This window comes from Triticum aestivum, chromosome 3D, assembly GCF_018294505.1.
Source record: "Triticum aestivum cultivar Chinese Spring chromosome 3D, IWGSC CS RefSeq v2.1, whole genome shotgun sequence".
Taxonomy (NCBI): domain Eukaryota; kingdom Viridiplantae; phylum Streptophyta; class Magnoliopsida; order Poales; family Poaceae; genus Triticum; species Triticum aestivum.
This window is the reverse complement of record NC_057802.1, coordinates 204,276,136-204,293,445: the sequence shown is the minus strand read 5'-3', so window position 1 is coordinate 204,293,445 and position 17,310 is coordinate 204,276,136.

Below are 17,310 nucleotides of genomic sequence, written 5' to 3'. Positions count from 1 at the left end.
GCTCCCCCTCATTCTTTGAGCTACGATGGCTTCATGAAGTGGGTCCTCATCATATTCATCGAGTGGGTCCTCATTATCTTCATCATCTTCCACCAGGTTGATATAAATGACAGCCAGCTTGGTTCTTTCGCTCTGAAGGAGAAGCTGATCAACTCACCACCAGTAAGACGCATGCGGGCGAGGAAACGGGCCCATCCATCCCCTCCAATCTGCGACATATTGCGTCCTTTCTCGACCTACATAGTGTACGGCCCTCTAGGAGCCTCAAATGTCACAGTGTCTCCTGTCAGCTTGTTGAATTTCAAACTCACATTGCATGGGACGATCTGTGTAAAAAAAGCAAAATGGCACAATGCAGTAATGCCAACACTAAAAATAAAATAGTTGTTACATTTCATATAATTTCTTGCCGCCGCATGATGAAAACTCCGCTGGAAGTAGATGCCGAACAGCTTGCCAGTTGCAAGGCCGTTAGCGCACCTTGACTTCCACAGTCGACATGGTGGTGGTGGTGGTGGCGCCATTTTCCTAAAGCAATATGAGCAAAGGATTAATGATCCACTTCACAGGAAAGAAAAACAGTAGCATGTGATATTTTTGGTTATTCTTCAGTTATATTTTCATAGCTTACTAACACCTTCTAGAATAGAACCAACAGCTAGCAGGCAAATGCCAAATCTTGTGTATATATCACTGATATCTCTAGATGAAGAGATTCTATATTATAGAAAAACAAAAGCATCTAGCTATCCATGTACAGAAAAAATAACAGTAAAATGGTGCATTTCTTTCCAAGCATCTAGCTAGGTCATGCCAAATCTTCAGAACTATCAACTAGCGTACTAAATCAAAATGTTCTATAAATCAACTAAATCAACTATCCTACTAAATCAACTAAATCAACTAGCCTACTAAATCAACTAAATCATATCAACTAAATCAAAATGTTGCATATGAACTAGCCTACTAAATCAACTAAATCATATCAACTAAATCAAAATGTTGCATATGAACTAGCCTACTAAATCAAAATGTAGCAGGGAGGAGGGGTTATGGATGGAGGAGGGAGGAGGGAGAAGGAGGGGCGACTGGAGGAGGGAGGAGAGAGTAGGACGGAGGAGGAAGGCAGAGCGAGGAGGGAGAAGGAGGGGCGACTGGAGGAGGGAGAGAGTAGGACGGAGGAGGAAGGCGGAGCGAGGAGGCGCCGACTGGCGGCGAACGGAGGAGTGGAGGGAGGACGGAGTAGGAGGGCGGTACCGGGTCCAGCAAGGAGGAGGAGGTGAGGGTGGCGCAGAGGGAGGAGGGGTAGGCGAGGGCGGCCGGCGGGGGAGGACCGGCGCAAGGGGGGGTTGAGGGGGGAGATCGAGTGAGTGTGAGTGTGAGTGGATCGGAGAGAGGAGAGTGAGGGGTGCAAGATAGAATGGCTTAGTAGTAGCGCGCTATAGGAAAAGGCGCTACTGCTAAACGACCTAGCAGTAGCGCCTTTCACTCAGAACGCGCTACTGCTACGTGTCAGCATGTAAAAATAAACATCAAATATACATTAATCATCAATGATCTTTTGTGTAGAATCTAAATTGTCAATAGGATTCTTCCCCGGTTTTTATGAACCGGCAAAGATTCCTATTGCGGCCACAGATCCTACACATAGAGTTCAATGAAGACCAAGTGCTTGTGATAGTTTGAGAAGTAACATATTTAAGGTGGTAGAAACCCTCTTCGCGGAGTGAGGCGGGACTAATTTTTTTTAGTAAACTTAGCGGTAGCGGGTATTACGGGCATGCGCTAATGCTATGATCTATAGCAGTAGCGCTCTTCGTATTAACATGCTGCTGCTAGAACTAGCTTCACGGCGGGGTCATGGCAATTATAGCAGTAGCGCGTCTTACAGGAGGTGCGCTTCTGCTACTTTGATTTCAGCAGTGTGTTCTGCCGGAGTGCGCTATTGCTATATAGCAGCAGCGCCTTATTTTAAAATGTGCTGCTGGTAAGATTCTATGTATAGGCTTTTCCCTAGTAGTGTGAGGTGGTGTGGTGGAGTGGTTTGCCTCTGCGAGCCCCGGCAGGCCTGCCGGGGCGATCTTGGAGGCTTGCTCCCGGGGTAACCCCAACCTTGCCAGGCTCGCCTGCCCGGCAAGGGAGGTTTTTCCCATAGTGGTATCTTGTCTCTCTGTCTAGTCTTGGTCTTCTGGATTTGCACTTTGATCCTTCAAAGAACTAATCCCTCGCACTTTGACCTGACCTTGGTGCTGTAATCTTGTCCTTGGGCCTGTGCATAGTCTGGGCAACAGACCAGGGTTTGTTGCACCGAGAGTGGGAGATGGAGAGAGAATGAGGAAGAGAGAGAGAGAGTCTTAGATGGGTCTATCTTGTGCGAGTGAGATATGCATGTGTATGTGTGACCTAGGGAGACGGAGAGTTCGAGAGAGAGCGGGAAGAGCCCCGAGATGGCGGAGTGGTGCGTGAGAGAGTTATAGACAACGAGCTAGGGAATTTGTGTGCATATGATGTGTGCACCCTACATATTTAGCTTGGACTAGAGAATCATACATTGTGTGCCAGAGAGACCTATAGATGGAGTGTGCATGTGAACTAGAAAGAGCGACAGAGAGAGAGAGAAATAGAGATAGATAGATAGAGAGACAGAGGGAGAGGGACCGAAAAGGTTTGTGTTTGTATGCGTGCGATGGAAACGAAGATTTTCGGCTAGAGAAAGAATAGGAGTCCGGGAAAGGGGGAGGTCACGTTAATGCACTGAAGACTTATATAAACCATGTTTCGATATAAATTTGCATTCAAATATTGGAATTGGAGAACATGGTGTCTGCAATCCACACATGAATGGAGATATGTGTATCAAACAAGTTCATTATTTTGACTTTTAGCATGTTCATGGAGTACTATAATACAAAATGCTACTCAATTGAGGTGTTCAATTTTGGATTTTGTCCACTATTTTGACCGGGTGAACGAGCTATTTCATTGAATCGAGATATTTCATTTTGGGTTTGATTCCCCTTTTTTAGTGGGTCAACTATTATTTATCATATAGTAAATCGTTAGCAACGAGCATGCAAAAACACATTAGTCCCGAGCATCATCTCACCATCTAAAAAATAAGTGGCAACCTAATATTTGAAAATTTGATTTGAATCGACTTGGTAAGGTAGACGTGGATGCTCGTTCTCCCAAAATTTGAATGAACCGCTAAACACCCTCTACTCGGTGGAATTCGCCCGAGCAAGTAAATGGGAGACGCGAAATTACCGACCTATGTGGGACAAGCATCAATTGGCCCTTTGTATATCAAGGGTATGTTCGTAACTTCATCCAAGCGCGCCCTCTCCTCGGCCGAAATGACAGGTGCCCAATAATTCATAAACCATGGGTGGAAAAAACCCTCTCCTCGGCCGAAATGGAAGGCTTCGAATAATTCATAAACCATGGGCGGCAAAACACTCTCTCCTCGGCCGAAATCCCTCGCGCCCACTATTTCAAAATACTCCCTCCTCGCCCGAAATTGCTCGCGCGCACTATTTCAAAACACACCCTCCTCGCCCAAAATCGCCCGCACCCACTATTTCAAAACACGCACTCCTCGCCCGAAATCGCTGGCGCCCACTATTTGGGAGAAGCAAAGTTACCCTACTATCCCCGACTCTCAAGACACAGACCCAAGCCCAGAAGCCAAAAGGCAGGGGTAGAACTGTAACTTCCCCCACATTTTAGACAAATGCATCCATAAGACATGGTTCCCCCTCCCAATTCCTCATTCATACAGCATGGGCGCCAAATCACCTTCTCCCCAGCCGCGAATCCGCCGCCCCTCCTCCATGGCACCCCCACCGCACCAAACCCACTACCCTCCTCCCCAATGTCGGAGCCGATGTCCGTTTGTCATCGTCCACAGGGACATGGGCCTCTTACTCCGTGCTATTGGAGCTGCCTCGACGACGACCGTGTGAACCATACCAGAGCCGATTGAGCGGCTCCAACTTCGGACGCTTCCAGGGCCCCGGGGCTGCTTCCCTGTAGCCATCGACCATCGTGGCATATCTTCTTTCCTGCCGGCGGGAGCCACCGCAACCGCGTCGGCCTCATCGACTAGGCAGCTGGAGCTGCCTACTTCACCGGACCGCAAAATAGGTCGTACACTCATCTTAAATAGCTTCATTTAGGCGTCAGTCACCTGAATTTTTATTCTGGGCCAGTCGATTCCTAATGGGAAGTAGCACCCCTCAAGGCGGTGGAGCTCCTAGGCTGCCGGTTGGCTGGGGCAGCAGTGCCTCAGTGTCTATCGTAGGGGTGCGAGGGCGCAAGTTTGCCGCGGAAGCAGCGCTTAGGTGGCTATCTTAGAGTTGCGTGGGTTGTGGTTTGGCCAGGGGCAGCACAACCACGGCAGTGATGTGGGGAAGGGGGCGGGATTTTGGTTGGAGCTCTCGCGGCCAGGGGCGACGGAGGCAGGTTGCTTGCCGATATTGGCTGGCTCTTCAAGGAAGATTCTGAACTGTGTCAGCCGGGAGGCACAAGACGGTAATCCACCCATCTGGCATAGATCGGATAGTACCAAAATAAAATAAAATCGTGTGATCCCAATTTAGTTTTCAGTCAACAGATGTGTTGCCAGTCTCGTACCTTAGTGTTGCTCTCTTAGGGTATTTCTTCATATTAGAGATATGTGTCATTCTTATCATTATGTGTTTTCTGCATCTTCAGCCACACCGTCTTCCTTCTCACCAAGCTGCTCTAACAAGGGAAGCATACACCAGAAGGGAGCTAAAGTCCCCACTCAACAGTTCCCTGCCTCGAATGTGCGTGCCCGACATGGACAACCACAACAACCGCAAGGCAATCGACAAGTCAGCAGATGATGCTCACACCTATGGATGGCGGCCAGATAGGTTGTACCCTCATCTTACTTGTGTGCAACATTTATGGCTTCATTATTCATCTATGCATGGAAAATAAATTATCACATGTCACTATATATTCATGCTGATCTCTTAAGAGTCTTGTTCAGGAGTAAATGTTGTTCCACAGTTTAGATAACAGACTTGTTTAGGAGTTAACACTGTTCCATAGTTATCATCCATCAGCCAATGCTATCCCACAGGCTGGTGATTATAACACTTCTAGTATTACCTATGTTGTTGTTCTCCAATACTTTTTTGTGCCATCTAGTTATCGCGAGTACAAACAATACATATTCTGTAGCTTTCATCTGTGTTCTCCCTTTAGTTTTTGAGACCTGTTGCTGCTAGTTAAGTCTAGTCCTACTATTTATGTCATCTCCTACATGCACTCATTACATAATCTAACTACTAGTTGTCTTCCATGCATGTCAGATACAATTGCACACACTGATATATCGACACGAACCTCGCGGAGCAATGTAACGCCCAACAAACTTGATGTCAATGATACCTAATATGATGGAACTGTTAAAGGCAGTTCTTTAGAAGACTTGCAGAAAGATGATGAATCATGTTCACCCCACAAGGTCCTTGCTCTAACTTGGCCCATGATATGGGTACATCATGCATATAATATCCTGGAGTGCATCCACTCTGTTGCAATGCCATGTGCTTAGCCTGTTGATCATGCATGTAAATATGTCATGCCTTCCTGTTTTTCAGTACCTATTCCATTCAGGATAACATGTTTTCAAATTCTAGTACTTTCATTCTACTCTGTTGCAATGCCATCTGGTTAGTTTCGACATCATGCTTCTGAATATATTATGCATTGTTATTCATCAGTATGTACTCCATCCGTCTAACATACCAGTTTTTTACAATGAAGTGTTGTTCTACTGCTCTGTTGTAATTCCATCTTAGTTTCCCAATCATACATGCATATGTTGCCTTCGTGTTTTTATGTACCTATTTTGCTATCATACAGTTTTACATTCAACTAGTGTTTTTTTATTCTGTTGTCCTATTGTATCCCTAGATCTGACATCACACTCCCTCCGTCCGGATTACATGTCGCCTAAATGGATAAAAATGGATGTATCTAGACCTAAGATACGCCTAGACACATCCATTTATTTCCGGATGGAGGGTATACATGTCAATATGTCATGCCTTTCAATTCTTCTGTACCTATTCCATCTCTCTGACGTAGCATGTTTTATAATTGAAGCACCATTCTTCTATATAAGGCATGCAAGGGGGAGACGGCTATGTTAGAATCTGAAGGACTACAAACAAGGTCTTTCCAAAAGATCCAAACACCAAGAGATAGTAAACTAACTCCAGTGTTCATAGATACTGCTCCAGCACAGAGAAACCCAACTGCTCCTAATAATAAGCAGATTCCGGTGGCCAAAGAATTAGTCCGCTCTAGTCCAGCAAAAATATGTCAACTCCTTTATAAGAAGTGTGTGCGTATCCTTGCATCATGAAATTTTATAGCATTCACATCATATTTTCCGCATGTTTCTTACCCGTCTCTCTTTTAGAAAATAAGCTTAATGGATAGAAGACTTTCTAAACTGGGATTGTGTTTGAGGAAAGTATCTTGCGGGAATTCTCTGTGCTCCAATGCTGATGTAAGTACCTGTTGTATATCACTATATTTTTACATCAGCTTGTATTTTGTTAATCAGCGTGAATCCAACCTTTATCTGATCTAAATTTACTTGTAGCAAAATGTATAATTAAAGGCGACAATGTTGATTTTAATAAGGAAAACTGCCTGGTAGTTTTGCATACTAAGCTACATGAGTGTACTGTCTCATATCATGCACATTACTAAATTGTAATGTTGTGGTCTGGTTGCCCAATCATTCATTGTGTCAATGTTGCTTTCCTATTACCTTACCTGGCTGCTGATAGTTGTGCCATATTGTGTTAATTTAGTGTAGGATGGTTTGGCTGGCCAAATGTTCATTGTGTCAATGTTGCTTTCCTATTATCTAACTTGGCCAATGATAGCAATGCTAGTGTGTTATTTGGTGCAGGCTATTGAAGATAAGAAGACAAACTCTGAAAACAGCAAGGCAACCCCATTGTTTCTTTTCAATAAATCTAGGGCAGGTAATATGGCAATAACTCTTGATTAATTTGTTCGGTTCCCCTCCTAATTTATGTTATGATGTCGTGGTCGAGACACTCTTCACTATCAATAATACAAGCGTGCCAAAATCGCCATCAGAATCTGTCTAGTTTCCTTTGTCTCGAATCCAACGGAGAAAATGTATGTTTGTGAACCAATTAGTGGATGAAGCAATGATGGAAATCATGGAGGAATCAGAGTTGCACGTTCTTGCGCAACAACAACTGATCAATGTTTTCAGGGACAATGTAGCAAAGAAGGAAGAACTTCCTCACATGCTTATGGGCGTCATCCGCGCTGAGGTTGTAGATTGTGAGGTTGTAGATCGTTAAGTTCTGTTCATTTATTTGCACTCGCATCAAAATTTGATTGCCCAGTGGATGTAATTTCCTGTAATATATGCTGGATGTGCTATGTTTTTCCCTGTATGTCGTACATTTGCTTAGCGCTCCTCGCATTCCAGCTAACTGGTCGCAAAAAGCAGTGAAATTAATAGGTAGCACAAACCGTCATGGGCCCTATATGAAGGATAGTGGTGCCCTTAATTAGCCCCCCTAATGGGCTTGCAGGGGCCAAAATTCTTTTAGGCCTTTGATTGATCGGTTTTGGTCCTGTCCATAAATGCTCGATTTTTTCTAATTGGGCCTACAAACATGTTTGAACTTTAGCGGGCCCAATAATTTGATGGGCCGTAACCAGGCCAAAAGGTCTATTGGGCCGCTATAATTGAAACGAGCCAACATTTAATGCTTGGCCCAGTTACCTCTCTGGTCGTTAACAGGCTGAAATCAAAGCGGGCAATAAGTGGGCCCATTTGATTTCACGGGCCGTTAACAGGCCGATACTAAGGTCGGGCTATATATGGCCCAACTGTATTGTGGGCCTTTAGTAGGCCGAAAGAGACAGCGGGCTGGTATTGGAGTATAAAGAGCATGGGCCGCTAAGAGGCCAAAAGTCAGGTCAGATTGTATAGGACCCCAACTGTGTTGTGGGCCTTTAGCAGGCCAAAAGAGAAACCAGGCTGGTATTGGACCATAAGAGCAAGGGTCATTAAGAGGCCAAAACACAGGTCGGATTGCAAATGGCCCAACTCCTTTATGGGCCGTTAACAGGCTGAAAGATATATTGAGCTAGAAATTGGCCCGATAGTTAAATGGGTCACTAAAAGGATGAAAGACGTACATCCTGAAATTTGGCCCATCCCTTGAATGGGATGTTAATAGGCCGAAACTATGTCGGGCCGATATTGAGCCCAAATATGTAGCGGGCTGTTAACGGGCTCGAACTGACGATGGGCTGCAATGGTGTCAAATAGTTAACGGGTCGTTGATGGGCCGAATTGGCACATCTCATATGGGTCATGGGCCTAAATGGACCAGACACAGGTAGGCCCTATATGGGCCGGCCTGCTAATTTGGACTGGGCTGACCTCTTTCACCTTAATGGGCCACTGTGGGGCTTTGCCACATGTCAACATATCATAGGTGGCTCCCGTACAATGAGTGGATGACATATGTCCCAACGTTGAGCAAACACGTGGATCCTCCGGCGAATGAGAATTTTACACGTCGAAAATCCCCATTGGTCCGGGCTGTTAACGGGTTATCGGATCCAAACCGGAACCTGATAGCTTAATGGCGACCCGTTACGGTGGATGCCACATGTCGGTTACCCTTGACGAAAACACTTCTATGACGCACCATTTACCGTCATGGAAGTGGACACTTCCGTGATGATAATTTTGGTATTATCATGGAACACTTCTAGGAGGGCAAAGGTATGACTATCTTGATTCTGTCATAAAAACGTCACGGATGTACATGAATGACATAAGATGTGACCTACTATGACAAACACGTATCAACACGGGAGTGTTTTTGTTAGTGTATGAGTCTTTATTCTTTGATCATAGATCACTTGGGGCTTCCAGCTCAACGAGTTTAGCTCATAATAACCCTCTTGACTCGGCATATGCCAGAATATCATGGTTAAACCTGCATGTTTGCTTGATGCTCAGCCGCCAAGATGACCTGGCATACTCTTGACAGTCAATCTATTATGACCCTGAACTTGTCAAGGTTAAAAGGTTGGCTTAAGTCATGTGAGATTCGGCTTCCAGAAAACTAGGACAAACCATTGCTATCACGCCAGCTTGATTGAAGCAAGACTCGAGCCTCGAGAGCCGGTCTCTATTACACAACCACCACAGTTTATACTACCCTATTACACAGCCATAGAGGGGATCAAATGAGTCATCAAAGTTTTTCTGGATTCATTACTCCTGCAAGCCGGCTTATGTACCTTCCGATTTGACATCTTGGCAATCTCTTTCATTTCAGGACTCCGGGTTATCCTGTGCCGACACTTCCACGTCTCTGATCTGAAGGTTATCCAGGTTCCAGTCAATAGTTGTTAACTCTTGAAAGATGGAATCATCATTTAGGATAAGAGATGGGTCGACATGAGGGGAAAAGGTATGCTTACGCCATTGAGGAGTCAAATGAAAGGACTCAAGTGTGGGAAGTGGAACACGTGTGTTGTCTTTATCATAAGTCGGCTAGTATTTCTTCAAATCAAGATAGTCAACTAATTGACTCGCCAACACATGTGTCTCCATCACCCAAGAAGCATAACCCTCCGCTGAAAACTCCTCTCCATAATCCTTGTATTGAGGCAACCCGGCAGCTATCTCTGAAAGATCGGCACGTACGCTATGGCACGACTTATAGACACCACTGCTCTGGCTCGGGCGGCTGATCTTTTCAGTTCTTCAATTTGCTTTGGGACAGTTGACAGCATCTTCAAAACATCTCTTATAAATCGTGGCGGGTCTTTTCCACCCGTCATAGCCATGATGGTAAACAAACTTCCAGCGTATAGGTTTGCCAAGAAAGAATACATAGCCTTCAGTTTCAACAAGTTATTCTGATGGAGGTTGTGACTTCTGTTACCTGCAAATATTTTAACACATAGTCAGGCGGATTATTCATAGATATGATTCATTCGGCGAGTTACATGGATTATCCAGTAAGTTGTTTTCAAAAATAACTCACCAAATATGGCTTGAGTCATTTGGGAAATATGGTTGTTTAATCCATCAAGCTCTTCAACCACTGGCTTCAACTGTCCTTCAGCGTCCTCAGCATGCTTAAGCAATGCGGCTTTTTCGGTTTCAAAGGTGGCTCTTTCCTTATCAAAAGCCGCCTTCACTTTTTCCAACTCTTCAATAGTGGATTGCGGGCTCGATTCTGCTTTGATCTGCAAAGATTGCTCAACAATAGAATTTTTTTCTCAAGCCGGTCAAGTGTGACGTGACTACATTCAAAGTCCCTTGAAAAATAGACAAGTTATTCAGATACAAGACATGTAAGTCCCAAGCTGTCAAGGATGCACAACCCGACACCTGGTGGCTACGGAAAGGTCAATTAAACCTATTTTTCTAAAAGTCTCAACCAGCTACAAGAAAACTACTTGACACTTGGGGGCTAATGCGTATCAATTTTTTCTTCAATGGATATATTCATAGACCCGACTCATACCATGAAGATGAGACGGCCCTTGGGGGCTACCGCTCTTTTTTTAAAGTATCTCTATGGAAGACGCGATTCATCTCATAAAGACGAGCCGGCCCTTAACGACTTATATTTGGACAACCAATTTATCATTTACATGATAACCCGGCCCTCGGGGCTACACACCCAAGTTTTTTTGATTTTACATAAAATTCTTAAACATGCTTATGAATAACTATGTCTAACACTTGGGGCTAAGCATACATGCATTTAAGTATGACCATGGCGAGTTAAATTCATACCTCATGCTTTTTCTTCAACATATTGACTATGTTTCCTTCCATGTCACGGCTTTCAGATAGCCGAGTCAAGAGCTCATGATGCAGCTCTTCACTGGTCATGGATTCAATTACAGGCAGCTCAAGTTTTGCTTGACCCTTGTGTTAACAGGCTGGCTCATCCTTGGCTGGGATCTTGGTCAAACTAGTTGAGGTATCGGCAGTACCGTGACCTGTTCTAGTAATAACCACTTTAGCATCAACTATCGTCTGGTCAGCATTTTCAGCTTCTTGATGAGGATTTGGAGCAAGATTCGGGTTTGGCGGCTAAAGATGGTCCACCGGCTCGTCTTGCTGGGCTTGATCACCAATAAGATCTTCTTCAACCGTTGGCGGCTATAAGTTAAAATTGGCTCCTGAGCCGGCTGTGGGTCGTCCATGTTTGTTTGAGAAATTGGAATTTTCGGGTCACCCTGCGGAAGATCTTGGCTCTCATTGGCAGTTGGGCCAACAGATGACTCGTCGGTTTTCCTTTTCTTGGCTTGGGCAGTGCAATTGCAAAGAATATATTCAAAGGTACAAAATAGTGGCTATAAGTGAAGCATGACTTAATGAAGACACTTACCCTTGGTTGACGATAAATGGAGGCAGCTGAGTACCAGTTGAGCCCCCAGAAGATGGTGGCGACTCCTGATATTTTGAGTCAGAAGAGTTAAGAGGTCGTCTAAAAAGACCAGCTTTTGGAAGAGACGAAGTTGGACTGTGAGGCACCACATTGCGTCGCTTATGGGCGACTGGCGCTTTAGATAAGCCGATAACGAGCTCTCTAGAGCCGCTCCGGGTTTGGCGCCCTGAAGTACCTTCGTATTGTTCCTTTTTCAAAAGTAATTTGGGATCCAAATAAGCATAAGGGTGAGAAAACTTTACTTTCTGAACGACCCGCCTTATTTTCTTTGGAGACAAGTTTTCTGAGCCGGAAGAAATGGAAATTACCTCAGCATCACTAGCCAGACACATTTCGGTTTTATCCTGACAATAAGAAGCGTTAGCAAGTTCAACAAGAAGACGGCCGAGGGAGTCAAGTTCTACCTCTGACTCTTCGTCAGCCGCCGACGACTCGCCTACGGCTGCTGACTCACTTTCAACAACTGGTTTGGTTTTCTTCTTTCGCTTGGGGGAGATTTTTGTCTTGCGTATTTCCTTCCATCTCTAGAAAATATCAGTTACCTGCAGTTGCAATAAGACAGGAATCACTATTATAACAACCAAATCAATACACAAGATAAATGAGAACAAGGCGTCGATACTTACTGGAGGCGCAGGGTTCTTCAAACAGAAGGGGGCAAGACCGTTTTGGCCACAAGCTTCTTGAGATTCGCCCAAAAACTTCTTGACAACTTTCATAACTTCAGCTTCAGTAAGATTAAGTTGACTGAAGCATTGTGCATCCGTTGACTCATCGGGATATTTGCACATCAAATAAGAGCGGTAGCTTAATGGATGAATCCGCCAATTGACCGAACATCGGGTTAGGTAAATTTTGGTGAGGCCATTTTCTCTCATGGCCCTTATCTTGGGAAAGAGGGGAGCAATGTCTTTACGCTCTACGTCACTACCCCAAGCCGGAAAGGAAAGGGTTGCATTGATTTGATTGGAACTGAAATCCGACAAGGGGTTCTCGTCGGCAGGAGGGGTGTTTCTACAATAGAACCATGTGTCGTTCCATCCTTTGGGGTGACTCGCGAAAGTAGCCTTTGGAAAACAACTGTCCCTGCGCCTTTGCAATGATACCCCGCCAAGTTCAACACTAGGGTCATCTATGCATTCTGTTTGGCGGTTGATATAAAAGAACTCTTGAAATAAGGCAATGGTCGGCTCTATCTGAAGGTAGACTTCACAAAAAACTTGGAGCTGGCATAATTTGAGTATCAAATTGGGGCCAAGGTCTTGAGGGTGAAAGTCAAAGAAGTGCAGGAAATCTCGAAAGAATTTTGAGCCGGGTGGTGTAAAACCCCTAAGGATATGATCCGTAAAAACAACGACCTCTCCTTTCTCAGGCTGGGGAGGATTTTCTCCATATGGTACTCGCCAGTGAATGACATCTTGAGCTGGTAGTGGGCATTGGTCCACAAGGTTGTCAAGTATAAGCTTTGACACCCGAGATTTCGCCTAGTAGCAAGTTGTGTATTTTTGACATTGCGAGTTACCCAGGAATTGAGAGCTATAAACAAAGTATAAATGGCGGATCCTTATTCAGTGATAAGTCGCCAGGTTGAGTTTAAGCTAATAAAAATGATGAGACAACTACGATTAAGGGAAAAGTCAACATATTTGTTCAATTTCCAAAGATTCGCCAAAATGATAAGTCGACCTGAGCATATGGGTAGTTATAATTTCCCAAACAGGCGAATTGAGCTAAGATGGCGAAATAAGATGGTTGTTGGTCACGGATAAGCCGCCCGAACAAGCAAGCCGGCGGACACTTATGAAGGCGCCTTATTCTACACTAAGGATTTCTGGTTTTTGGCTAAGTGCTCAACGAACAGGTTTCCACCGAAGACATCCACAATAGTGGATCTACAAAATGGTCTAATAGGCCAAAATAATTGCTAAACCTAAGGTGACGCCCTTGAAGCTGTGGTCGTCCTATTTACAGTTTCTGAAGGGGATATGGGATTTCTAGATTCAAAAATGGAGTTGAGACTAGCGCGCTCTATTTCTATAAGGAAATCAATAAAAGCTAGATCTAAGCAGCAGTAGCATTGAAGGACCGATGAACACCGAAGAACTAGAAGAACATATGAGGGTTTGCTATCAGACCTGAGAAGAAATGGTGTGTACCTGGACATAGCAGAAGCTTCAAGATGGTCTTGGATGGCGTCGACGGCGGCACGCGTAGTGTCGAAGAAGCCGTTGACAACGTCGGAGCGCTCGAGGTCGCACGGCGGTGGAGCTTTGTTCGCCAAGCAGGCAAGGTCTGAGGAAGAAGAACCAAGGGGTGAAGCAGTATGGTGAAAAATAAACCCCTTTGGGGTATATTTATAAGGAAATAGGAGAAGGGCAAGCAGCGGGCGTGAAAATAGAGGAGCCGTGGTAACTTTTTTGAGTAATGGACACCTCAATTTTCGGGAGCAACAGATATACACAAAAGATCGGTTATGATGTCATGATGGTTTCCTGGAAATCTGGAAGATGACGTCATGGTACAAAGACATGGAAAAATGAAAAGTGTGAATTATCATAAGCCGGAATCCTAAACCCGGCAAAGAAGTGTTTCCAAGGTACGGAAGCCGACTCAAGACGATCATCATGTTGGAGATTGATGTGAATAAATTCATGCCAATCTGGCGGCTAATGTTGGGAATATGACCTCACGATATAACCCGCCATGGGCCGGGTGTGACAGCCTGGTTTTTGCCCTCTCTCATTTGCTTGATTTTCATTTGGAGTCAATTTGAAATTTGGAGTTTTTGAATCTTTTCATATGGACTTAAACACTTGGGTACCCTTGGCTTTCACCCAAGTGCTTCATTTCCCTCCCTAGCCATCATTACCTTTCTGATCCACCCCAAAATAATCTTTGGAATATTTTTCTCAAATGAAAAATATTCATTTTTCTCTCAAAAACCCTAGCTAGTTCAATATGGTCCAAAGCAACCCCAATTTTTATGGCCCAAAAAAATCTGAGATAATTCACAAATATTCTTTGAAACCTAGGGCACCTTCCTAAGCAAAAATATTTCATCACTTTTTGGAATATTTTTGCTACAGAAAATATTTTCTGTTCTGGACAGAAATGGTGGTTTCTACAGCAACTACCATTTTACTTGCTCCATTGTGCCTGGATTTTCTTGTGCATCTTCACCTTAGTAGATCATGGCTAACCTCCAAAGCACAGCCCCCAACTCCCAGCCATTTGACCTCAGTAACCTCTCAAAGTTACTGACCAGAAACTTACTTGGCATGTAAAAACTCCTCTACTGCACCTGGATCCAAACCAAAGCGTGGTAAACTTCAAAACCACCACGAACAACATGTCAGACATGATTTTTGGACATAGGCTGGCCTGAGGGAAGAGTTCGCGCGGCAACCACGCGTGTCCACCATGCCATGCCTGTGTGTCGATGAGCTCTGAGTGCCATCGAGCGCTCTGTTCGCGCATGTTCGCTTCCCCCGTCTGCCCGAGCGTGCCAAACTTCGCCACCATCCTCGTCTCAACGCCATTAACTTCCCCTCTGGCGCTCGCCGAAGCCAGAGCTCGCCGCAGCGAGCACGGCCACGGTTCGGCCAACCCAACAGTGCGGTGCGCACTGTGCTCGTCCCCATTCGCCAACAGTCGCCGCGTGAGCTGCGTCGCCTTCTCCCCCTCTCACTGACGCCGCTCGTTGCCGGGCGCCGTGGACAGGTGTCCACCGGTGGAGCCCGAATCCCCCTCTCCGCTCACCTATAAATGGAGCCGCCCCCGGCCTCCTCGAGCACTATCCACCACTCCCACACACCCCACAAGCGCGTAGGAAACCGTAGCCCGGCCGGGCAGGCTGCGGGCCGCTGTCCTCGAGCTCAAGCTCGCCGGCGATCCCCTTTGGTCATCGCGGTAGCTCCAGCCCCTCCCAGGCCAGGGTGACCATTCCAGGGCCTCCGCCTCTCTCCGGTGAAGCCATCCCGTCCCCCTGGAGCCCCTAGAGTTGCCTCTGCTCGCCGTCTTCCTCATCTCCGGCGACCTCCGCGTTCTACCTCCGCTTGCGAGGTCAATTCCGACACCGTCCGACCACCCCTAGCTACGCTACGGGTACAGGCAGGTGCGCCTCCATCTCCTCTCTCCATCCCTCCCTCTTGTTTTGGCCAAGGAGCCCTCGTCGCCGGTGAGAACTCCGGCGAAGCCGCGACTCCCTCTGTTTCCTTCTCCCCCTCCTCCTCATCTGACTAGCGGGGCCCGCTAGTCAGCCACTCTATACGCGCGCGAAGCGGTACGAGTGGTGGCGCCCCTGGGCTTTATGCCTTCGACATCACCCCCCCAGTTTGTTTATTTTTATTCAAATTCATTTGAATTTACATAACGATTCAAACAGCCATAACTCTTCAACCATAAGTCCGAATGAATTGATTCTTTTTGCATTTTGTTCTTTGCAAAGAAATCTAGCAGCTCACCAAAGATGAGATTTTTCTGAGCTGTTTAGAATTTCTGGAGATTTTCAGAAGTGTTCTTGATATTTTCTTTTTGTGCTTAAAATTATTTTCAGAGGGTGAGGCTTGTCTTGAGGATCACCAGAAGGCTTGTGAACCTCATATGCACTAAGGCAAGCCACAACAACATTTTCATGGTGTCATTTCAATATTTATGATTTTCTTACTTGAATGAAATGATTAATCCATGCATTTAAATAACTATTGTGTTATTTATATTCTGTTAAGTGTTTGTTAGTTATTATGCTTGATTTACAGAATGTTGAAACTAGCTTAGTTGGTAAAGCAAAGCTAAGATCTATTTGTGGTGATGATAAAAATAATTTTGTTATGCATGTTAGTAATTACTTAAAGTTATTTTCTTGCATAAATAAAATAGTAAAATTTGCTAGAAAATATTCTGTTAAGTACTTGTTTAGCTATTTTACTTGACTTACAGAATGTTTGAACTTAACTTGGTTGGTAAAGAAATTAGGATTTTTTTTGTGGTATAATCTTTGCTATGCATGTAAGAAATTAATCGAAGTTACTTTCTTGCTTGAGAAAATAATAAAACTTGCTACAAAATATTTTGGTTAAAGAGTGAGTTACCCTGACCAGGAAAGTAATATAAGTTGTTGATGTTTATGCTTAGTGTGAATATGGTTGACATCAGTCATTTTCGTTAATATGTGATGCATGTGTAGTTTTGCATTTCATGGCATGCTATGACACCGGTCATTTTCGTTTTAAGTTGAACCTGAATATAACTCAACTTGAATATATCATTGACTGGGTCATGGTGCCGCTGAATCAAGTTTTTCCCAGTGCAACCACATTTGCCTTTGTGGGAAGGCCTTGATTCGGTCCATTGACATTGCCTCTGGTCGGTGCCTCCAACTAGGGAAGGTTATGGCATGCTTACCCTGGCCCGGTAAGCAGGCATAACCTTGTGTGCCCGTTGTTGAGATTATGGTACCGGGTCCCCGAGTGGGATCATTTTGGCCACGACGGTGGTCGTTGTGTCTTTGGTAGACACGGGGCCACCCAGGACTAGCCCGTTGGGGATTGGGTTAGAGTGGCCGGGAGAGTGTCATGGCAATGGAAGGGTTTTGTCGGAATGCCGTTGGTCCACCGGAATGGGAGTGCGAGGCCATGGGTTCCGTGGTGTGGGTACAGTGTGCTACCTCTGCGGAGTGTATAATCTATCGATAGCCGAGTCCACGATCACGGACGCCTCGTAGTAGGTCCCACCATGAGTCAACATTTAATAAAATTTGCGCACTAAGCTATGAACT